The sequence below is a fragment of the Primulina tabacum genome, chromosome 4, assembly GCF_025594145.1.
Source record: "Primulina tabacum isolate GXHZ01 chromosome 4, ASM2559414v2, whole genome shotgun sequence".
NCBI classification, from domain to species: Eukaryota; Viridiplantae; Streptophyta; class Magnoliopsida; order Lamiales; family Gesneriaceae; genus Primulina; species Primulina tabacum.
The window spans coordinates 42,827,346-42,852,700 of record NC_134553.1 but is presented as its reverse complement, the minus strand read 5'-3'; the positions used below and the strand labels follow the sequence as shown (position 1 = coordinate 42,852,700).

Here is a 25,355-nt window from a genome sequence, read left to right as displayed (position 1 = left end):
CCAACCCGAACCTGATTTTTTTCGTGTTGGGTCGTGTCGGGTTGACAGATCGTGTCGCATTTTGACACCCCTACTCTCATTTCATTCCAAGAATTCGGCCAAGGCAAGGAAGAAAGGAAGGCTTCATGCGGTCATTTCAATACACAAAAAAACACATCTAAGAGCTGCTAAAACAACTCCGAACTCTTCTCAAAGAATCGACGAAGTGTTGTCCAAGTTTGGATAATGTTCGACCGAGTTGAGATCAAATTCGAGCCACATGTTTGAATCAAGTGTAAGTGGGATTTTGTTATGTATTTCTTTGCAAGTTAAATTTTTTATAAGTATTCATGACATGCTTGTATGTGTGTGTAATCATTTTCGAAAATTGTCATACTATATTTTAAAATCTCGATCGATGTACAATATGTTCATTCTGGTCTCGATTTTCTTTGATTCAGTTGAGTCCATTCACAATTCTGATAAGTGTTGTTTGATACATCTGATTCTATAATACACTGTTATGATTTGAGTTGGATATGAAACGAAGATTGTAAATTCTATTTGGCACCCATCAGTGGGTATAAAACTGTGTTTTGGCCCCATCAATGGATATAAAGCTGTGTGCTGGCCTCACCCCTTAGAGAACTGATATATGGGGGACAATATGACCATGAATAACAAGATGAATAGCAGTTTTTCGTTTGTTCTGATGTGTTCCGTTCTGATTTGTTCTAATAAGCTCCATTACACCTTTCGATTCTGATTTTGTTAATTTTTGGATATGATAAGTCAATATACTACGTTTTGAAATTTTGTTTAGGATATATATTTTAAATCTATCTCTATATGTATTTTGGGGTAATCGATCGACCTTCACTTGCTGAGTGTTTCCCAAAACACTCACCCCTTACATCGCTCCCTAGATAAGAATGAGGAGCAGATGGACGATGAAGAACAGGAAACGTTCTGGGGTTGGTGACAAGATCGAAGTACTGAAGATCATTCGTTTACTCTTAGCATTACAATTTTTGTATTTCGCTTCCGCAAAACTATGGATGTAATTTCCATTCCTTTTTCATTATAAAAGACAATATTTATTTATGAAAAAGACTGATTTTTGGCTACGAGGTTTATTGTTATATAACATTGTCGGATGTCACCGACGTCTCGGCCCCCGGGACGTGACAATCCATATCTTTCAATTTTTTTAATCTTATATTACTAAAAAGAAAAGGTTATGTTTTAGAACCAGAAATTTGAATTCAGTTTCATGGCCACAACTAAAAGGTGGAATCGATAGAAGTGGTAAGCAACCCATGTTGCTGCGATCTTAATTTGATAGAAGAGATTATTAATATTCCTTTTAAATAAAAATTTTATAGACCCATTGATCAAAATCTCCCCAAGTGATGATTAATTGTTTGTGTAAGATTAACATGTGCATAGATCAGAAGGTTTGCCCTAAAAAAAAGATTGATTACGTTGTTGACCATGCAGTTACTAGTAATATTTTGTTGGGGCGCTCTAAATGTCTACAGTAATATTACATGATCATTATGTTTATCAAGTATTGAATTGATAAAACCTAATATGCTATATGCCTTTTTTGAAATATTGACAGGGAAAAATATTTTAAAAATGAAATGTTTGAAAAAATTTCACACCTTATTGTTCGAGTGTCCGATGTCACATTAGTAATCCGATGAAAATGGACTCAAATTAAAAGATATACAAATTAGTTGACTAAAATCATTGAGTTCTTGGGACGGGGACACACGACATAAAGCTTGATTTATTGGAATTTGGGAGGGTTATTCTCTCTTTTAGAAATGTTAATTTTCTCCCGCTTAGGATCGAGACTAATTCACAAGTGGCAATTAATATCATTCATGGATGAAAATATCTTAGGGAGCTAGAACTTATGGTTGTTGCTATTCGAGCATTGCTGGATTGAATTCTATGCTACATCACGCGTATCTACAGCGAAGAGAATCAGGTTGATCGCTTGGCTCATGAGATTCGTTTCCATAAATTTCTAAAAGGTTTTTGACGTACATAATAGGCTAATTTTTAGCAATAAAATTAGAATAAAATAATTTTTTGATCCACTGATTTTTCCTCTTATGAGTTTTGTTATGCTAAATTTTCAAAGTTTGGTTTTGATACACTAACCGTAAATTTTGATGGTCTTCATTCATATTGTGTGTGAGTTTTGACATTACACTATAAAATATTAATTTGACACCAAAAATGCTGACGTAACATCAAATTTTGTTGACTCGTCTGAAGCTACGTCAACAATTGGACCAAAAAAATTTGTAAGTCTACCATCTCTAGCAAAATATGAAACAGTATTATATTTATGCATCATCCTATTGGAAGTTATTACCAATAGAAGCAAGCCACTCCATCATCTTACATGCACCAAAGTACCATGTCGCGATTTATTAGATAGGGTAAATCTTACAGCGACACAAAGACAACACTCGTTTACACACCACACACATATGTAATATCACACGCAAGCACATTATATAGATATATTAAACATATAAACTCCAGTATATCTTACATCACGAACAACGTCCAGAACCTATATAGTCTTTAATTGCGTCTGGGCTTTGGCCTTTCTGCGCTATTAAATTCGTGATGATTGTTGTCAAGGTCACCAGATGTTCCTTCTTCATCTGATGCAGAAGTAGCATACTTCCCATCATTCTCAATGCTTAAAAGGTGTCGATTCTTGATGGGAGGCATTGTTGCTTCTGCATGGGCTTGGAAACTTGCAAGTATGAGTACACAAGCAAGAAGAATAGAAATCGCAAACTTCATAATTGCTGAAACCTGCGGAGAAAAAGGAATTCATTAGAGAAATATATCAGAATAGATTAAACAAACCCTATATTAATGATAACTGATATGTAATTTTTTAATCCTTAAGAAAAAAAATTGTCAAGAAAAAGTAGGGTTTCAGAGCTATGCAGATGATGCAAGAATACCAGTTATCTTTTTAGCATTCAGTATTTTTGTATTACTTCGTGATACAAGGAAATTAATTCTCTAAAGTCGCATTATATAGTGAGAATAATTCACTGTATTACATTTGTTAGTGGCAGACCAGGTAGAAGCACTGAAGGAACGATGATTTAAGTGGTGGAGCCTAAATTACAATGTAATAATAAGGGATTTTTATCGTTTTAATTCTCTTTATAATATTGTGTTCCACGATTTTGGATGGTTTACGGTCCATGACCCGAATGACACAGGGAATTGGGCTGCTATTTTGATAACCAACAACATATTACATAAAACATAATTGAACTCTCTCTTCTACATGTTTCACAGCTACTGAGTGAGCTATTTCTCCGATTTCTTCAATCGATTATATGTAACTGCCTTGTTCTATGAAATAAAATGGAGGAATTTTGGATTCAGCATATGACTTCAGCACCATGAGCCTCCGATTTCGACTTCGTTTCATTTGCATTAGTACACATTTCAGACATCAAAATTTTCGACTAGTTTAATTTGTTTTCTCAACAGTTTTCTTGCTGAATATTGATTGTTTTCTAATTATTTCGTCCGGATAACCGAAATTATTGGCGCCGTTGACTTTTGACTCAGACGGGATTGATAAATTAGAGGTAAAAAACGTAACAACATCTTTTAATGAACGATTAAATAAAAGGTACTAATGTATTGTATATATCTACAGATTCTGATTAACATGCATGATCTGAGGAAAGTTCTCAAGTTGATCGATTGTATCAAGTGGAAGATTGAATTTAGGTAGCCACTAGACAAGTAATCGTGAGTAAAAATTGATAATCATCTATACATAATTTTATTATTTCATATATATATATATATATATATATACTAGTTTTTCACCCGCGCGATGCACGGACAATTATTTATCTAATTGATTATTAAAATTAGTATGTATGATAATTTGTTTACTTTTTCTATAACGTGGCTTTTTATCAAAGGGAAATGTTTATTGATTTCATATACATATAGATAACAATAAAACACTGAATTAAAGAGTTATTTTTGTATTTCGCCTGAAAATTAATATCACGCTTGTATTAGACAATGAATGACATAATGTGTTTATCAATTATATTGTATTCACATATAAATTTATGTACTATGTAGAAAAGCAATAACCGTAACCAGGGCCGATCCTAACAATATTTGGGCCCTGAGTTTAACTTTTAAAAACAGACCTCTGAATCATAATGTGTGTTCATATTATGATTGAGGAATTAATCGATAACAAGCTAAGCAAGTTCATTTAATAAATACTTGGTTTTGGGCTATCTAGTAACTAGTATTATATATAATAATTTTTTTTACTTTTTTGGGCCCCAAAAAAGAGATGGGCATGAGTCATTAGACTCATTTGCCTCTTAATAAGCACGGCCCTGACTGTAACAAAATAAAATGATAAACATGATACGAACTTTTAATGCGGTTTTAATTTCAATAAATAATTTAAATTAAAATACAAATAAACTAAATGGATTGTAGATCATACAATTAGAAAACAAAGACAAATTATAAAATTTGAAAAACTCCCTTAAATACAACATTTGTCGTTAAATTTTTCGGGTTGCTATCACTATCACATATCAAAATTTTTAGACTCTTAAGATTCATAACTCTGGATACAGCAACGTACAACTGACCATGACTAAAAACAGAGTTCTTAAAAAAAAGTCCTACATGAAACAATGATTGTCCCTGAAATTTTATTGTTATCATTGCATATAATACAATCAAAGAATACTGAACTGTCTTCGTTGAAATTTAAAAGGAAGCCTTAAATCAGAAGACGTCAATGACATTCTTGGAATAAGCACTTTATTACCTGCATTACTTCCAGAAGAATTTTTCCTTCCAAAACATGGTTTTCGAGCCTTGTCACGATCAATCTAGTGTCATTGCATAATCTAAGAGAATGATATATGTTGGAGATAAAATACTTTATTTAATTAAAAGAAATCATACCATTTGTAATATCACTTAATGTATATATTGATGTTGGAATCAACATCTTGACCGAACCATGAAAACTAAATTGTGGCTCTCAAATCCATATTTTCTGTTTAAATATTTACAACAAAGAATAATTAAAATAAATGTAACTAATTCTAAAATAAACATTTATAATGATAACTCAAAAGATAAATGTATTCAAGTATAAAAAATAATAGTAATTGATATTTAATATAAATTTATTTAACAGGGATTATTAACAATAGCCTACTATACAACTCCATAATCAATTTTGGCCTGGAAGTAATTGAACTAACAAGATTTTCCCGTGGAGTATGTCAAATTTCATACATATATTTTAATTCTAAATATGTTAATTAACAAATTTTCCTTATTTATATTATTTTGCATGAATTAAAAAATAATAAAAATGGTAGTTTATATTAAATTGACATATGATTATTTTTTAATCATCTATAATAATTCGAGAATTGTTGGTCTAAGATTAAAGTTAATATTTTGAAGAGAAAAATGATTTTATACTATCATTAAAATAAATATATTAGATCTCAAAAATAAAATCAAATTAAAAATTAGTTCATCTAAAATGTAGATGAAATTTTTTAATTATAGTAACCTTACATCTATATATATGTGTCATTAATTTTAAATTAATAAAATGATTTCAAAATAGCACAATTTTTGAAACATGTTTCAAATTTTCAGAATTCATATTTAAATTTTGAATGATAATTTGAATTTGGATTATAATTTCCAGAATGGAATTTAATTTCTGAATTTGAAATTTGAAATGTAATTTAATTTTATTTGTAATTCCTAGGAGAGATTCATTTTTCAAGCAGTTATACACACATACATTAATATACACTTTTAATAAAGAATTAAATGTATTTAGACATTTATTATAATATATATTACCACATTTTTTGTTTATTTCCTTTTTAGAATGTCATTTAGGCGGGAACTTACTAAATTTAGTAACAACTCAGCTTTTATATATATATACATATAATCGTATGAAATAGTGAAAACATTAATTAATGGGGCGTTCAGTATATATATTCAAAATATGATAAGTGTGGGGACCCGAACGCTAATCAATTCTTAATCGTCATCAGGATCAATTTACTAATCAAGTAATTAGGGTCATAAATTTTTTTCTTTTTAAAATGCGGAATGTAGTGAAATCAAACTAATATACAACTCAGTATAAAATAAAATACAAGTCCTGTACCGTATACAAATCAGTAAAACTAAGGTTCAACATCTAAATATCAAGTGTCAAAACTCTATATACATCAAAGTCCGAAGTCTCCACTCTATCACGATCTCTCCTCATCTCCTGGACCCTGATCCTGCCCCACCTGTTGTCATGTACACATACAAACAAGACAACAGCCGGATAATTCCGGTGAGAATATAATCCCAGTATAAATCAACGAAACATGCAATCATATGATAAACATAGAAGCATGGATAGATAACAGCAATATATATCAAAAGCTGAAACATAATCAATATCAAACTGTCGATAATGCTCGTGACTCCACGACTCAGACTAGACTCAATCCTAGTCTAGGGATCCTGGTTTCCAGATGTGGTATTCCTATATCGACCAACAGTAATAGAAAAGACTCCAGTTCTATCCACGTCGATATAACCAAACATCCAGTGTCCTGACCTAACCGTCATGGACTGTGGCTCTATCGCCAATATCCTATCTTGTGACATCGTGCAATGTGCCCATGGCGATCCCACCACTATCAGGCACATCTAGTCTCAAGATTTCTATACCATCTAGTGACATCGTGCAATGTGCCCGTGGCGATCCCACCACTATCAGGCACTTCTGTCACAAGATTACTCGTCTAATACCCGCTATCTATAATTCAAGAGAACAAGTATATCAATAAAATCAATGCAAATATCAATGCAATAAAATAAAGTATGTGCTTTAGGGAAACTCAAGTCTAAACCGACTCAAGTCGATCTCCCAATACCACATTGAATTATACATTTCGTTTGTGGTCTCGATCTGATGCAATCTCAGTTCTGAACTCAAGACTATCTCTGTAAATCTGAAACAACACGTCGAGAATCATAATATCAATATTCTATTCTCAATTCAACACTGAATCTGATTAATCTGGATTTAATTCAAAATCAACGGCATAGTGGTATCATCTCAGTATCCCCGTCCATACAATATCACCAGATAACAGTTACACTCCATAACCCATATCCAATACATTCTATAATCATCTATAATTCAAATCTGTCCGATTTCAAATTAATATAATCAGAAAATCATAACAATTCCATCATCAGTCTGTTTCTTAATCTGACTTCTATTCTATGATGTTTAACATATCAAGAACATCATATATGAATCATATTCAATTCTGACAATGACATAATTTCAAAGGATGTCAAAACGTAGCAAAACTTACGTCAAGTTGAAGCCTGCGTTGATAGAAACACAGTACCGAAGTCGGATTCACAATCGGACGGACGGATCGAAATATAAAGGCGTAAGGATTTTTCTTAAGAATTCTCTGAAGCTTCTCCTCGATTTCTTGCCGGAGGAAATGAAGGAATCGCTTTTATATATAACAATTGCATGTAATGATATGTGGCATCATTTTTCACAACCTTCAGGCGGCGCTCGGGCGGTCGAGAATTACCGCTCGGGCGCTTGCTCGGCGCTCGGGCGGTTAAAACATACCGCCCGGGCGCGGGGTGCTCTGCCCTCACGATTAATCCTTGGCGCTCGGGCGGTCATAAACTACCGCCCGGGCGCCACATCTTCTGCCCGCAGCATATTTTGTTGAACATTGGCGCTCGGGCGGTCACTTTCTACCGCTCGGGCGCCAATAGTTCTGTCCAAAACTTGTATATTTCATATGCTTTGCCCAATCTGGTTTTCGAAATGGCCCGGCTATAATTATATCAATTCATAATCAATAATCTCATATTAACAGAATCAAAATCTCGGGCATTACAATAAGATTTTTAGATCACTACAAATATTTGATTGTATCGAATCAGATTTCGATTTAAGTAATCGTGTATGAAAGGGTTGTTGCTCATAAATGTACATGAAATAATTGTAAACATGGTATATCAGAATTCGATGTTGTTCTCGGTGTTGTCAACACTAGTACACAACACTACAGCGGAAATTAATATTTAACACACACATAAACTTTTAATAAATAAAAATTAATTTATTTAAATCATGCACAAGTAAGAATACTTGTGCGATGCCTCATGGCGAAAATTCATTAGAAAATTATGTAACTCGTTTTAACAAACCAATACTAGTGAAGCTAACAAATCACAATTCCTTGACACTCAAGGAAACCAAAATATATCAAAATATATAAATACTAAAACTAGATGCATAAAAGCAAAACGTATTGCACAAAGCCAAACACAATTACTATTCGGTCAACACTATACGTCAGTGTTGTTCTTCGAGTGTTGTCAACACTAGACAGCCACACGATCACAACGTGAGTCAATCACCCAAACTCTTTACGCGAAGATTCAATATTGGATTTTATCAGGTTCAGCAAAAACTCTAGCAGTCGTAAGCAACTCTTCTCCCGTATTTCACCGCCCCTTTCTCAATATTCGATCACCGTATATATATTTCTTCTTGACGTAAATCCCCATAGATACTCATGACCGCCTATAAACAAGGAAAACCAAAGTTTTAATAGGAATAAAACTCAATTCAAAGCTGGTACATAATATTTTATAGATAAGTTCCCAAAATATATTGAATAATTCCCAAGAATAAGATTGTCTATATCTATGGAAACAAATCTTTCTGATTAGTCTAGAAATGCAAAATAAAAATAAAATCTTAATTGATTAGGAATAAAATATTCCTTTCAATCTCTGTTTTTTTGTATTTCTGGACAAAACTTCAAAAATGATGACAGACAGGTTTGTAATCAGTTTAGCTCCCCCTGAGTTTCAAAGTGCATCTCCCCCTGCATTGGACGTGTTAGATTATTGGTGTTGTGGACAGTGTTGTTCAACACTCACACGCAACACCAGACACCAAAATAAGACTAATAGAGACAACAGAAATCGGAGTTCATTAACTATCATTTGAATAACAGAACATAACCATAAAAGCAAAGAGGGAAAAGCAATCAACAGAAATAAAACAAGAGAACATAGAAAACATAAGATAGAAGACATAGGGACTCAGTTTTCATCGGCTTCTTTATCAGTTCGTGGCATTTTCAGCGCCATGTCTCCCTTTTTTTGAACAGAATGCACGCCAACCTCGAGAAGTAGGCGATAATCAGCAATTTGATTTTCATAATAGGCGATGACTTCCTTGGCTCTGTTTGATTTGTTGGAGGCCAAAATCTATTTTTGATTGGATCTCGGAGGTGGTGAGCAAGATAAACCCATCAATAACGGATGATGATGAGGGGCTGGTGTTGCCAACACTCGGGGCAACACCAGCAAAGGTGGGGAGCAGTGTCACCAAGCTTCGCGGAAATACCTCAGCAGACCAAGGTTGATCCAAAACCCGATTCCCTTTAAAGTAGGCAGGGGAAATTTTTAGCGATTCCCCAACGTCTATCATCTGTTCCTCAGCTTCTTTAACAAAACCTTGTGACTCCAGGATTCCAAAAATCAGAGAGGGAAATGGGAGCTTTATTGATTTCATTCCTCTTTCCGCAAACTGAAGGAAATTGGTGAACACCAACTACCCAAAATTAAACTTGCGACCCGTGCCAATGGTAAACATGGTGACAGCTTGTGGTCGTGTCACCACAGTTGTGTTGGACGAGGGAGTCCAATTGCGAATGACCGTCTTGTTAATTTAGTGATGAGTCACCCGGTTAGAACAGAAGTAATGGCATCAATGTGCGAGATTTCATCCTCATCATCTTTAGCTGGAGTGTTGTAGAACTCATTTATGGTGTAGGATGAGAAATCATAGACAGTGTCTCGGACATACACCCTACCAAACTTGGCTGATCTTCCATCCCCAACACTGGAGACCAGATTACAGTATAATTCAAGGATCGGTTTTCGTGCATAGAGCATAACCGAATTAATAGTTGAACTCGTCTTTCGAGACTGTAGAAAGGTGGTCAAATTGTATTTGTCGTACGCCTCATAGTCAATATGGCGTTCCTCGATGAATTCTCTGTGTGCATACAAGGTACCATTGATTCACAGCAAACTCAGAATAAAATTTTTAGGAGAAGGAAGTAGTAAGATCATAGTCCTCAGTGTCAGTGTTACCAGCACTTGGCTCAACATCGTTCGCAGTTTCTTCATCATCTTCCCAAGACGCAGCAGCTTGTTCAGAGTCAGAATCAGATCGTTCTACTTCAGGTATGGGCTCAGATTCCGATGGGATCTTCTAGGATGACTCGGATTTGTCTTTACCCGCTTCTGGCACTGATTCCTGGCCCTTTTTTGTGTCTCGTAAGCTGTTCAAAAAATCAGCCAGCGATTGTTCGTCCTCAGATTAGAAACATACCTCTTGAGAGGAATCGGGAGATTGCTCAGGTGGAGCAACAGAGGTGGATGAGGAAGCTGATGTCTTTTAGTGAGAGCGGGCCGCTTCCGAGCAACCAACTCATAGTTATCATCAGTGGAGTCATCTCCTGAAGCAATGTCCGGATCAAGGATGAAGTAGGTGGCAATGCATGGTTTCTTCGGAGTGGAAAAATCAGGGTTATACCCTGCCTGTCGCTTTGAGCGCCTTCAAAAAATTGGAACTCGTGGGGGAAAGGCTCGCAGATAAGCCTCGCGATCAGGAGGGTTCTCAATATCGATGGGATTCCCTGGTTCACCCAGAGAAATTTCCTCCAGTGGAATGGGCTGTGGAGCGGCAACCACCACCTGTAATGGATTTTCAACAGGAGACTCTGCAGTTGGTGTTGCGGGTGGTGTTGCCTCAGACGGTGGAACACCACGACTGGCCGCCATTTCACAACAGATATCCAACTGGTCAAATCGATCGTCAGCCATCTGTAATGAGTGAGAGTTCAGGAATTACACAGTTAAAGAGAGAGATAGAGAACGAAGATGAGAAGTAATTTTGAATAATCAGAGACAATACGCAAGATTAGTAAACAAGGGTCCAAGTTGATGAGGATAATTATAAGCTCTTGCTTCAACGGTAAGTTTTTCTTCTAGAAACGTCGCACAATAACGGTAAAAGAAAGTAATCTAAGCAATTACAGAACAACCCTTCCTAGCCCAAACGGTAACTTTTCAGAAATTTTCCCGTAACTCTAATCACAATGTTTACTCCTAAATCAAACGGTAACTAGAGTTTAAGCATGTGTTGCAACATTTCCAAAAGGTACTCCAAATCAAACCCACGTCATTTACACCCCATGAACGTAAGAAGTCACTTCTCTTCAAAAATTGAAAATTAAGATTTCATCAACTGTTATGTGTTAGATACAGATAACTTGAAGTTCACGATAGATTCACAAAACAAATATTCATGTTCTAATTATGCCTCAATTAAGATGAAAGATCAAAATGTCAGGCAATGTGTAGATTATATTGTGTTGGCACTAAGTGTTGGCAGCACCATAGTGCAACACCTCTGGTTGTAAGGCAATCCTTCCATGAAAATGATTTGTCTAAGACATGGTAGCTCCTACACTAGAAGAACGGTCTTCAAAGGACTTCTCCATGTAGCTTTTTCCATTTTATTCTAAACGTAAGAATACTCTTTGTTCATTTTTTCTGTTTTTCATTCAAAAAAAATTTTAAAGAACTCACATCATTTCTTTTGTACTGGACATAGTCAAGAGGTTCTTGAAATTCCACACTTGTTTGATGATTAAGAATGAGTATAAAACACTTACACAGCTCGATATGTGTATTTTATACAGTCAGGGTGCACACTTAGGAGATTGCCAACATAGTACACAAAACAATACAATAGGATGATTATGATTATGCAGAATGCATAGTATCCTAAAAATGGTCATGCACAAACCGGTGTTGTCACCAGTGTTGGCAACACCAATGACAACACTGAAGAATCTCTCAAAGTCCAAAGGTTTCGTGAAAATATCGGCCAGCTGGTTTTAAGTCCTAACAAATTTCAGTCGAATTATGCCTTTTTCAATCAAATCTCGAATAAAGTGATGCCTTATGTCTATGTGTTATGTTCGAGAGTGTTGAACAGGATTATTGGAAATGTCTATAGCGCTCGAATTGTCACAATACACAATCATTATATCACTATGAAAACCATAATCCTCAAGCATTTGGTTCATCCAGACGAGTTGTGAGCAACAACTAGCAGCTGCCACATATTCAGATTCGGCAGTGGATAGGATACACAATTTTGTTTCTTACTAGACTATGATACTAGGTTATTGCTTAGATAAAATCACACACCTGATGTGCTTTTCCTATCATCTAGGTCAGCGGCCCAGTCAGCATCAGAAAATCCTACCAAGTTTGTGTTTGTGTCTTGTGTGTACCACATTCCTAATTCTATTGTACCTGCAATGTATCTAAGTATATGTTTCACAGCTTTTAGATGTGATATATTTGGATTCGCTTGGTACCTAGCATATAAACACACAATGAACATGATATCGAGGCATGTCGCAGTTAAATACAACAGACTACCAATGATGCTGCGGTACATGGTGTTGTCAACACCGTCAGCAACATCGTCTTTAGATAATTTTTCACTTGACCCCATGGGAGTTTTCATATGCTTAGTGTTGTCATTTGAGAACTTTTTAACCAAATTCTTAGCATACTTGGATTGACACAGAAATATACCATCATGTAATTGTTTTACTTAGCAATCCAAGAAAGAAATTCAACTCACCTACCATGCTCATTTCAAATTGCGATGACATGCACTCAACAAAGTTATTAACAAGTTTTTGAGACTGAAGCACCTGAAGATAATATAATCTTATCATGTTTCAGCATTTGAATGAAAATGGTTTTATCAAGCTCACCTCGTTTGAAGCCCAAATTTATCAAATACTCGGCCAACCTATGATACCATGCTCGCGCAGCCTGTTTCAGTCCATACAGAGCCTTCTTCAGTTTGTAGACATGGTCCAAGTGGTGTGGATCTTCAAATCCTTTTGGTTTACTTACATATGCTTCCTCATTCAAAATGTCATTTAAAAAGGAACTTTTAACATCCATTTGATACAATTTGATGTGCATATGACATGCTATGGCAAGCAACAGTCGGACTGACTAAATTCAAGATACGGGAGCGAAGGTTTCAATCAAAATCCACCCCCTCAACCAGCGTAAGCCCTTGAGCTACCAACCGAGCCTTGTTTTGAACAATGTTACCAGATTCATCTGTTTTATTCTTGAAAATACATTTTGTTCCAATAACATTGGTATCTATGGGTCTAGGCACTAAATCTCATAATCATTGCGCACAAATTGTTCAAGTTCTTCATTCATTGCATTAACCCAGAATTCATCTTCTAATGCATCATTAATATTCTTGGGTTCAATATGAGACATAAAACAAGATTGACTTACCTGTGAAAAAGTGGAGCTCATACAAACCAGTCCAATCATTTTGCGATAATCCACTTTGTCTTTCTTTCTTGTTTGAACTTCATCATTCACCTTGCCAATGATCTGTGAGGATGGATGGTTCTTCTGAATCTTACTTGGAATATCATTTCATTCACAATTAACCCCATCATCACTGTCCTCATTCTATAAAGTTTTCGTTGGTGTTGTGCTAGGTGTTGCGTCACTGGACTCAACACCAGTCTCAACACCGTTTCTGGTCAGTGGCTCACTTGAATCTAACAGTCCTTCAGTATCATCCTCTTTTTTCTTTCTTGTTAGATCAGAAAAATCATCAAAAACAACATTAATGAATTCAATAGTAGACCTAGTTCTCAAGTTGAACACACGATAAGCCCTACTATTCATTGAATATCCAAGAAATAGACACTTAACACTTTTGGAATCAAATTTTACAAGATGGTCTCGATTTAAGACGCAGCACACACAGCCAAAGATATGAAAGTATTTGAGATTTGGTTTCCTTCCCATGATGATTTCATAGGAGGTCATGGTGGATCCACTCCTTAGAAATACACAGTTGGAAATGTGACAAGCTGTATTCAAAGCTTCTGCCCAAAAATTTTTTGACACACTTTTTGAACTTAGCATGACCTGAGCCATTCCTTGAAGGGTTCGATTCTTCCTTTCGGCTATTCCATTTTGTTGAGGAGTTTTAGGAGTTGAAAATTCATGAGTGATTCCTTTCTTTTTGCACAATGAAGTAAAATGTGAATTTTCAAACTCCTTACCATGATCAGTTCTTATTTTAGTCACCCTCACATCATGTAAATTTGTTATTCTAGCATGAAACTTTTTAAAGACATCAAAAGTTTCGGATTTTTCTCTAATAAAGCTTACCCAGGTAAAACGCGAGAAATCATCAACACATACAAATGAGTATTTCTTACCACCCAAGCTCTCTACATCCATTGGACCCATTAGATCCATGTGCAAGAGTTCAAGGCACCGTGTTGTCCCAAAGTGTTGCAACACCGGGTGCGCAACACGGGTTTGTTTACCTTCTCTGACACGGTCCACAGACATAAGCATTACTTGAACTCAAATTTGACATATCTCTTACAGCATCAAACTTACACAGATTCTTCAAGGTCTTGAAGCTTAGATGTCCTAGATTTTGATGACATAGGTCTAAGTCACTCACCTTGGCACTTCGGCAACCATCACCTTCCCCCAATTGATAGCAATTGTCAGCAAAACGAGCACCTGATATTACACAAACATTTGCATCATTAAAAACTTCACAATTATTTTTATTGAACTTAACATGTAAATCATCGTCAAAGAGTTGACTTATGCTTATTACATTTGAGTTAAGTCCTTCAACATGTAAAACATTGTGGAGTTCAGGAAGCCCATCAATATTCAGGGTTCCTTTGCCTACAATTCTTCCTTTTGGCAACACCACCATAGGTTACACGCCCACTTTTTACTTAGACATAATCCGTGATGTGTTCTTTAGTTCCGGTCATGTGGCGTGAGCACCTACTGTCAAAGTACCATGCACCTGCAATGTTAGTTTTTAAAGAAGTATAAATGACATTGCATCGGTTTACAGTTTTTGGTATCCAAATTTTCTTAGCGAAAGAAAACTTGACTGATGTGTTGGACATGGTGTTGGGCAACACCTTACGCAACACCCGGTTTGAATGCCAATATAGGTAGTCATTTCTTAGTTTGTAGCAGAAGGGTTTGATGTGCTCAGGCTTATAACACTAGTGACAGATGAAATGACGCTTTCTTTGCTTGGGTTTTGAGGTTGATACTAGTTTCTTTACTTGTGGCATCTTTGCTGAGGGATGAACTTTTGAAGGACGGGAAGCTGAACTGGATGTTTTCAGCTTCTGTTCAGAGGCCAGCTTTGAGGTTGGCACATTCTTCACAAGAGGATTTATCATTGAGATGACAACGTAGTCTTCAACACCCTTCACAAATATTGTGGCCTTTGAACCAGAGTTGGACGATTCGCCATGTTCATACACACTTTCGACATATCCAAGACCAGTTCTACCGTCCTTTCCCATAGTTAGCATAGAGTCAAGCTTTGATGATCTTGAGTTGAATTTAGCAAGTGTCTTTGATGTCTTCTCAATATCATCCTTGAATTTACATAGTTCGAGGTCCTTCCTAGTCAGCAAGACTTCAAGACGAGACAGGCTATTTTTTAAATCAGTGTTTTCTTTTGAAAGTATGTTGTTTGCCTCATTCCTTTTGAGCCAGTCATAATACAGTTCTTCGTACATCATCTGGACAATCTCCACTATAAGCTCTTCTTGGTCCGATCTCTGCATTTCATCATGATCTGAATTCTCCAGAGATTTAGCACTAAGACATAGTGACTTTGACACGGTGTTGCAGCCTGGTGTTGCAACACCAGTGACAACACCAAAGGGATTGACCTGCAGTTTGTATATCTCTTTCTTGATGACATATAGAGAGGTGCAATCATCTCCTTCCTTGGAGTCACGTTCTTCATCGATATCTTCGTCACTTAAGGAAGCTGCCATGTTTTTATTTCTACGAAGTCAGTTGGCACACTCATTTGCATAATGACCAAATCCGGAACATTCTCTACATTGTACTGAATCAAGTTTCTTTATCTCTGGTCGACCCAATACATCATTCCTTGATCTAAAATTCCCTTGAGTAGATGCGGACATTTTATTCCTTTCAAAAGAAACAAAAGAAGGTTTTGGTGCTGTCATGGTTTTCTTCTTATCTCTCATTCTTTTCAAGTTGTCACCAAACTTCTTATTAATCAAGGAGATTGACTCCTCACCAAGATCAGATTCATCTGCGTCTTGAATTAGGCTGTTCATGGAGTCATCAGTAGTTTGTAATGCAATGGCCTTCCTTTTATTTCTTTTCTATATGTCCAGATTAATCTCAAATGTCCTGAGTGAGCTGATCAAATCTTCCAGGTTGAGTGTAGAAGTGTTCTTAGACTCGTCAATAGCACATATTTTGATGTTGAAGCGTTCTGGGAGGAATCTCAGGACCTTGCTAACCAATCTTTCAATCGACATAGGATCATCGAGACTAAAGACCTCATTTCCAATGTCACGCAATCTTCGGTCATATTCAACAATAATCTCGTTCTCCTCCATTCTCAAGCTTTCAAATTTGGAGGTTAACATTCCTGAGTTTGGTTCTGCGAACACTTTCAGACCCTTCGCAGTGCTTCTGAAGAATATCACACGCTTCTTTTGCAGAGATGCAGTTGGTGATAAAGCTGAACATGTTGACATCAACAGAGGTAAATATAGCATTGAGCGCCATTGAGTTAAAATTTGAGGTTTGGACTTCATCATTAGACCATGAACTCTCAGGTTTAACTCTACTATCCCCATCACCATCAACTGTTCTTGGTGGAGACCAACCATCTAAGACACGTTGCCAGGCCCTTTCTTCGATAGATTTAATGTACATCCTCATCTTGATTTTTCAGAGGGCATACCATCAAAGACTGGTGGCCTAAAAGCAGTGCTAGAAGCCAATGGATCCATCAAGTTATTTAGAATAATTCCTGTAAAACAACTAGAGGACAGAATCAATCACTTAGTGTATCAAGCGTTGGCTCTGATACCATTTGAAAGGGTTGTTGCTCATAAATGTACATGAAATAATTGTAAACTGGTATATCAGAATTCGATGTTGTGCTCGGTGTTGTCAATACCAGTACACAAAACTACAGCGGAAATTAATATTTAACGGACACGTAAACTTTTAATAAACATCAGTTATTTAAATCATGCACAAGTAAGAATACTTGTGCGATGCCTCATGGCAAAATTTCACTAGAAAATTATGTAACTCATTTTAACAAACCAATACTAGTGAAGCTAACAAATCACAATTCCTTGACACTCAAGGAAATCAAAATACATCAAAATATATCAATATTAAAACTAGATGTATAAAAGCAAAACGTATTGCACAAAACCAAACACAATCACTCTTCGATCAATACTCTGCGTCAGTATTGTTCTTCGAGTGTTTTCAACACTAGACAGCCACACGATCACAACGTGAGTCTATTACCCAAACTCTTTACGCGAAGCTTCAATATTGCATTTTATCATGTTCAGCAAAAATTCTAACAGTCGTAAGCAACTCTTCTCCCGTAGTTCACCGCCCTTTTCTCAATATTCGATCACCATATATATATTTCTTCTTGACCTAAATCCCCATAGATACTCACCGCCTATAAACAAGGAAAACCAGAGTTTTAATAGGAATAAAACTAAATTCAAAGCTAGTACAGAATATCTTATAGATAAGTTCCCAAAATATATTGAATAATTCCCAAGAATAAGATTGTCTATATCTAGGAAATAAATCTTTCAGATTAGTCTAGAAATGCAAAATAAAAACAAAATCTTAATTGATTAGGAATAAAAATATTCCTTTCAGTGTATTATTAAGAACTACTTTTGTGTTCAATATGACCAAACCACAGGGTTTAGTTATGATTGAAATTGTTAAAAACAAACAAAGATAACAAAAAAAATTTAAAATTCAATAATATAGAGGACTAAATGTCAATAAATTAAACATGAAAGACCAAGTTTTTCTTCGATTGAATTAAAAAACCCTCAAACCAGGGTTGTAGTCAAGAAATGGAATTTTGCATGTGCTACGTAACTTCCAAGATATTAATAATAAGATTTTAAAATTTAATTATGTTGTGGAAATAAAGAAAACAAGAGGATTTGAAAATGAATTACAGAGGAACAATGGCAAAAATAGTGAAGAATATTTATCTTGAGAACAAAACTATTTTCACACTTTATTTCAGAACAACGAATGTCTTTATATAGGCTTACAATCCAACGTTTACACAACTGAATTATCTCAACAACTAGAGATTTTATTGGCACTACTTTTATTGACTAAATAATAAATCTAAAATATCAAAGACCAAGTCTCCTTACTTCTTTGAATCAGTCTTCAACACTCTCCCTTGATTCAAAGCTACAGACTCCTAGTTGATTTCTGAAATACATATGTTTCTTGCATGGAATGGATTTCGTAAATATGTCAGCAACTTGTTCATTTGTATTGCAAAATTTCAAGGTAATCAACTCATTTGCAACCAACTCTCTGATGAAATGAATTCGAAGATCAATATGCTTTGTTCTTCCATGGTATGATGGATTCTTCGACATAGCTATTGCAGATTTGTTGTCACAATATATCTTAGTTGCTTCAATTTGCTTATGCCTTAGATCTTCTAGAATTCTTTGCAACCATACAGCTTGACATGCTGCTGAAGTAGCAGCTACATACTCTGCTTCGGAAGATGACAATGTTGTTGTTGCTTGTTTCTTTGAACACCATGAGATAACAGCTGAACCAAGACTAAAAACATAACCAGATGTACTCTTTCTATCTTCCAAGCACCCAGCCCAATCACTATCTGTAAATCCAAGCAATTTAAAGTCTGAATCATGATCATACCATAACCCAAAATCAGTTGTCCCTGCAATATAGCGTAACACTCTTTTTTGCATCACCTAGATATGATGTTTTGAAGGAGAGTGCATAAACCTTGATATCACCCCAACTGAAAATGCTATATCAGGCCGAGTATGAGTCAAATAAATCAAGCGTCCAACCATACTTCTGAAATACTTTGAGTTTGTTGCTCCAGTGCCATCATCAAATTGTAGTTTCTCATTTAAATTCATTGGGGTGTCTGCAACTTTACAATTGATCATACTGAATCTTTTAAGAAGATCAGTAGCATATTTTTTTTGTGAAACAAAAATCCCATCCACAACTTGATTCACTTCAAGGCCAAGAAAGTAATGTAATCGACCCAAATCTGACATTTCAAATTTCATTTTCATGCAAACTTTGAATTCATTAACAAGAGCAGAAGATGACCCCATATAGATCATATCATCTACATAAATACATATGATCAAAATATCATCATTACCTTGCCTCTTCAAATATAGTGTGGGCTCATTCTTACTTCTTTCAAAACCATTGTCAAGAAAATATGAGTCGATTTTGCTATACCATGCACGAGGCGCTTGTTTCAACCCGTAAAGAGCCTTTTTGAGCTTATACACCTTGTCTTCTTTACCATGAATAATAAAACCTTCAGGTTGGGTGACATAAACGTCTTCTTGCAATTCCCCATTCAAGAATGCCGACTTGACATCAAACTGGTAAATAGGCAAACTTAAATAGGCAGCTAGTGCAAGTAAAATTCTTACTGTTCGAAGCGTGCTACTGGAGAAAATGTGTCTTCATAATCAATTCCTTGTTGTTGGGCATACCCTTTCACAACGAGACGAGCTTTATGTTTATCAATGGTACCATCCGAATGATACTTTGTATTTAACACCCATTTGACTCCAATAGCAGTTTTTCCTTCCGGTAAGTTCATCAATTCCCACGTTTCATTTTTCTGAATTGATTTTAGCTCTTCTTCCATTGCAACACGCCATTCTTCTTTTCCTACAGCTTCCTCAAACTTAACAGGATCAGCAACAAATAAAGCTTGAGTTGAATTATAAATTTCCCTTAATGATCGAAATTTCAGTGGTGGTGTTTCATCTGAAGATGAGCTGCTACATACAGGACTTGAAGTGGTTGAATTTGAAGGAATTGAACTTGAAGAATTCTGCTGCAAAGGAAATTCTTCAACTTGTGGAGCTTCAATTAATGATGGAACATCAATATGAGCACCTCCAGATTCTTCTTGCCATTTCCAATTTGCATCTTCATTGAATATGACATTTATGCTAATAATCACTTTGCCAATGACAGGTTCATACAGCTTATATGCTTTAGATTGTGTACAATAACCAACAAAAATGCATTTTGTTGATTTATCATCAAGTTTGCTACGATTATGTGAATCAATCAAAGTATACGCAATACAACCAAATATTTTTAAATGACTTACTGAAGGTTTCTTACCACTCCAAGCTTCATATGGTGTTTGATTTAAAATAGCCTTGGTCGGTGATAAATTTAGTAAATAAACTGATGTAGCAATAGCTTCGGCCCAATATTTATTTGGAAGTTCTTTTGCCTTAAGCATGCTCCTTGCCACTTCAACCACCGTTCTATTTTTCCGTTCAGCTATGCCATTTTGCTTGGGTGTATATGGAGCAGTCAACTCTCTGTGCAGCCCCTTCTCTTCACAAAACTGAATAAAATTGTTAGATAATAATTCACCTCCTCTATCAGTGCGAAGTGTCTTTATGTTTCCATCACTTTGCTTCTCAACAAGTGCCTTGAATTTTTTAAATGATTCAAATGTTTCTGACTTGAATTTCAGAAAATAAACCCAACTCATGCGACTGTAATCATCGGTGAATAACAAAAAATATTTGCTTCCTCCAAATGACTCAGTTTAAATAGGACCACACAAATCAGCATGAACAAGCTCCAAACGATTTGTTGCTCTTCTAGATTTTCCAATAGGAAACGATCTCTTGTATTGCTTCCCATACACACACCCTTCACATAAATCTAAAGACTCGATGTTAGGCAGCCCGGAAACCATTTCTTTCTGACTCAGCAATTTCAAACCTTTAATATTCAAATGCCCATAACGCAAGTGCCACAGTCTGGACTCGATGTTTTATTTGACAACAAGGACATGATTTTCAACACTAGAAACTTCAAGAGGAAACAATTTATTTGGCTTCATTTTAACATCAACAATGACTTGATTAGATTCTTTATTTCTAATAACACATGAGCCATTGTCAAAAAGGACAGAATACCCATTACCCATGAGTTGCCCAACACTCAAGAGATTTTGAGTTAAATCAGGAATGAAATAGACATTAAAAAGGAGCTTAATTTTACCATGGCCATCATTTACTGCTATAGTATCTTTTCCTTCCACTTGCATTTGTTTGTCATCTCCAAGCCTTACTTTTATCTTGTATGACTCATCAAGCTCCTTAAATAATGCCTTTGATCCTGTCATATGATTAGAGCATCCGCTATCCAAAAACCAAATATTGTTAGTAGACTTTGCATCTTCTTGATAAGCCATGAACAAATTTGCCTCTTGTTCCTGCTCCTCTGCATAATTTGTTTGCCTATTTTTAGGCCAACACTGATCCTGCACATGCCCATATTTTTTACAGTAGTTACAATATGGGACATTAGTTTTTTCTTGTTGTTTGAGGTTATTTTGCTTATCTAGCTTCCAACAATCAGCCTTTATATGCCCAAATCTTTTGCAATAGTAACATTGGATGTTTTTTTCACCTCTTCCTCTGCCATAATCATCTCTGCTACGTGATCCTCCCCTTCCATGTCCTCTACCGGTTGCATTTATTTGCTCATATTTCTAGTTTGAGTTATCCCCCTGTACATGAAAGGCTTTTTCTTCATTTTTTTCAACCGATTTATTTATTCTTACCTCATGAGATTGCAGTGATCCCATTAGCTCATCAAATGAATATGTTGATAAGTCCTTAGATTCCTCAATTGCGGCTACAACATGATCAAATTTTGGAGTCAGACTTCTAAGCACTTTCTCCACAATTGTTTGATCAGAAATTTCTTCTCCATAGGACATAAATTGATTGACGATTTCAGCAACTCTGGTCAAGAAATCTTGCACGGATTCTCCTCCTTTCATAAGTAAGGTTTCGAAATCCCGACGAACCGTTTGAAGTTTTACAATAATCACCTTCGATGTACCTTGAAACGCACTCTTTAATGTTGTCCAAGCTTCTTTTGCTGTATTTGCACCAGCAATTTTAGAAAAAATTTATTCATGGACAGCTTGTTGAATAAAGAATAATGCCTTCGCATCTTTCTTTCTGTTTTCTTTCAGTCTTGTTTCATCATCTGGATCTTGGTATCCATTTTCGACCTATTCCCACGACTCTTGAGACTTGAAAAGAGTTTTCATTTTAATGCTCCAGAATTCATAATTTTCTCCTTTGAATACTGGTATGGCTGGTTGAGAGATGCTTACAACATTGCCATTAGTTGCCATGAGTTTGAAACCCAGTTATGAAAGAGCCTGGCTCTGATACCACAAATGTTGTGGAAATAAAGAAAACAAGAGGATTTGAAAATGAATTACAGAGGAACAATGGCAAAAATAGTGAAGAATATTTAGCTTGAGAACAAAACTATTTCCACACTTTATTTCAGAACAAAAAATGCCTTTATATAGGCTTACAATCCAACGTTTACACAACTGAATTATCTCAACAACTAGAGATTTTATTGGCACTATTTTATTGACTAAATAATAAATCTAAAATATCAAAGACCAAATCTCCTTACTTCTTTGAATCAGTCTTCAACAAATTTATGCATACATTTAAACACAATATGCTGTACATGTTATGTCTGTAATTTACTGCATTTATAGAAATATATTCTTATTACAAAATTGAGAATTTTGTAATTAGTAATATAATTATCATATAAATATTCACGCATAGCATATTATGTGAGATAATTAAATATATTAAAGTAAAATTGAACTAAACGATAAAGAGATATATAGACATTAAAAACATACAGCTTGATGTCAACGATATCAGGCTCAATGCGAGTCAAAAAACTGATTAAAATGTTTTTTCTATAAAAAGTTTTGCCCTAAAACTTAATTTTGATTAATTGTATAACCAAAATCTAATAATTTAGACCAACGTAAAGATAAATTTTGATATTTCTCAAAAACTGAATAGAAATCCAAAAATGACGCATAAACCCCGATGAATTAATATATATACGCTCACACATTATTGAACAGAGAAAAATAAAACCCTTATCTAAGGTTAGCATCATATTGGTAAACCCTATTAGTCTATTACTGTAAGTTTGGATCTGTTATTTATTTAATCAGAATATAATCATCTGATCACTGCATGCACCACTAATTTTTATGGTTTTTCAGTGCATGCACCACTAATTTCATGCTTAATTTATCAATGCTTTCATTCTGCTGGCCATTAAAAATTAAAAACCAGTCTCTTATTTTAACAATATAAGGTGAATTATTGAAGTTCTATTTTATTACTGAACATGGAGTTGTTGTTCATGATCTCTCGGACCAATTCCTGTAAGCAAACTCGTCGCATTTATGGTTTTTCTCGATAGCATGAAGATGAACACTGTTATATTGCTGATTCTTGCTTGCATCTGAATGATTTCAAGCTTCCAAGTCCATGCAAACCCTATGCCTCCTCTGAATCGTCATCTCTTAGATAGTGGTGTATATAGAAATCCATTTCCAGCATCGAAAAGTGGTGGAGTTGATGACGATGATGAATATATACATCGAACTGCCAACACAATGCTCATCCCTATTTCATTTCTGGGGTGTGGATAAATCAAAGAGCTTAATTTTTCCGTAATGTGTATAAACACGATACATAGGGGTGTGCTTGTGCTTGTTGTTTTGTAATACTAATGTTTGAAGCATTAGCATGTATTATTGCAAGATTTTCCCATATCAAATATAGGTCGTTATATTGGTTTTCTATCATTGCATTTTAGGTCTTGTAAATTGTCATTATTGGATTTTAACCTTGTATATAGTTAAAGTTTGGTCTTTATAGTAACGTGACTTTTTTTTAAACATTTTTTACGAAAGTCATTAAACTCACCAAATATTTCTTATTTGATAGCAGTGTTATCCTGTGTGTCTTATGTGACGAAAAAACTATGTGGCACATTAAAATCTACCAAAGCCAATCAAAAGGGGAAAATAAATAAAAAGGTCACTCAATATTCCATCAGGGAGGAAAAATAACTTGTTTATTTCCTTTGTTTTTTCTTATATGGATTTTAATGTGTCTCACATAAGATACAACGCCACTCTATCATCTTACATGCACCAAAGTACCATGTCGCGACTTATTAGACTGGGTTAAATCTTACAATGATACAAAGACAACACTCGCTTACACACCACACACATATGTTATATTCACATGCAAGTACATTATATAGATATATTAAACATATAAACCCCGATATATCTTACATCGCGAACAACGTCGAGAACCTATATTGTCTTTAATTGCGTATGGGCTTTGGCCTTTTTGTTCTATTAAATAGACGATGAGTGTTGTCAAGGTCACCAGATGTTCCTTCTCCATCTGATGCAGAAGTTGCATACTTCCCATCATTCTCAATGCTTAAAAGGTGTCGATTCTTGATGGGAGGCATTGTTGCTTCTGCATGGGCTTGGAAACTTGCAAGTATGAGTACACAAGCAAGAAGAATAGAAATCGCAAACTTCATAATTACTGAAACCTACCGAGAAAAAGGAATTCATTAGAGAAATATATCAGAATAGATTAAACAAACCCTATATTAATGATAACTGATACGTAATTTTTTAATCCTTAAGAAAAAAAATTGTCAAGAATAAGTAGGGTTTCAGAGCTATGCAGATGATACAAGAATACATGTTATTTTTTTAGCATTCAGTATTTTTGTATTACTTCGTGATACAAGGAAATTAATTCTCTAAAGTCGCATTATATAGTGAGAATAATTCACTGTATTACATTTGTTAGTGGCAGACCAGGTAGAAGCACTGAAGGAACGATGATTTAAGTAGTGGAGAATGCACCCAAATTACAATGTAATAATAAGGGATTTTTATCGTTTTAATTCTCTTTATAATATTGTGTTCCACGATTTTGGATGGTTTACGGTCCGTGACCCGAATGACGGAGAATTGGGCTGCTATTTTGATAACCAACAACACAGTTACATAGAACATAATCAACTCTCTC

The 25,355-nt window shown here is 35.2% G+C and overlaps 2 long non-coding RNA genes across 2 annotated transcripts; both read right to left on the bottom strand.

Moving 5' to 3' along the window:
• Positions 1-2,314: 2,314 nt before the first annotated feature.
• On the bottom strand, positions 2,315-3,066 carry LOC142541655 (uncharacterized). Its single transcript, XR_012819438.1, has 2 exons — positions 2,982-3,066; positions 2,315-2,826 (listed from the first exon to the last, which is right to left on the bottom strand). It is a non-coding gene; the product is annotated as an uncharacterized LOC142541655 (long non-coding RNA).
• Positions 3,067-24,427: 21,361 nt separating this feature from the next.
• Positions 24,428-25,066, bottom strand: LOC142541654 (uncharacterized). Its single transcript, XR_012819437.1, has 2 exons — positions 25,023-25,066; positions 24,428-24,867 (listed from the first exon to the last, which is right to left on the bottom strand). It is a non-coding gene; the product is annotated as an uncharacterized LOC142541654 (long non-coding RNA).
• Between the last annotated feature and the right edge of the window lie 289 nt (positions 25,067-25,355).